This window comes from Bufo gargarizans, chromosome 3 (genome assembly GCF_014858855.1).
Source record: "Bufo gargarizans isolate SCDJY-AF-19 chromosome 3, ASM1485885v1, whole genome shotgun sequence".
Taxonomy (NCBI): Eukaryota; Metazoa; Chordata; class Amphibia; order Anura; family Bufonidae; genus Bufo; species Bufo gargarizans.
This window is the reverse complement of record NC_058082.1, coordinates 547,220,919-547,221,944: the sequence shown is the minus strand read 5'-3', so window position 1 is coordinate 547,221,944 and position 1,026 is coordinate 547,220,919.

The following is a 1,026-nucleotide window of genomic DNA, read 5'->3' as shown; positions in this document are numbered from 1 at the left end:
GGGGTCTGTGGATGACGCACTGTCATGGAATTGTCAACGGATCCGTCCCCCATTGACTTTCAATGTAAGTCAGGAGTCCCTATTTTAGGCTACTTTCACACCTGTGCTAGTTGCGGATCCGTCTGGTATCTGCACAGACGGATCCGCACTTATAAATGCAAACAATGGTATCCGTTCAGTGCGGATCCGTCTACATAACATCTTTTTCAGATCTGAGTTTTCACTATCGTCTCAGTTTTCACGATCCAACAGTATATTCTAACACAGAGGCGTTCCCATGGTGATGGTGACGCTTCAAGTTAGAATATACTAAGAACTGTGTACATAACTGCCCCCTGCTGCCTGGCAGCACCCGATCTCTTACAGAGGACTGTGATCTGTACATTAACCCCTCAGGGCCAGACCCCCCTCCCTCCCCAGTATTAAAGAATTGGTGGCCAGTGCTGCCCCCCTCTCCTCCCTCCCCAGTATTAAAAGCATTGGTGGCCAGTGTGCCCCCCTCCCCAGTATTAAAAGCATTGGTGGCCAGTGCGGCCCCCCCTCCCTCCCAGTATTAAAGCATTGGTGGAAGTGGCCACAGGCTAACAACCCCCCTCCCCCCCCCCATCATTGGTGGCAGCGGAGCGGCATTTCCGATCGGAGTCCCAGTTTAATCGCTGGGGCTCCGATCGGTTACCATGGCAGCCAGGACGCTATTGCAGTCCTGGCTGCCATGGTTACTTAGCTTATACTTATCTGCGCTGTCTGTGGCCGGCCGGCCGGTCGCTCCTCCTACTGGTAAGTGAAAGGTCTGTGCGGCGCATTGCTTATAGCACAGACCTGTCACTTACCAGTAGGAGGAGCGCCAGCCGGCCACAAACAGCGCAGGTAAGTATAATGCTTCTAAAATTGCTAAGTAACCATGGAAGCCAGGACTGCAGTAGCGTCCTGGCTGCCATGGTAACCGATCAGAGCCCCAGCGATTAAACTGGGACTCCGATTGGAACTCTCCGCTGCCACCAATGATGGTGTGGGGGTGATTTTAAT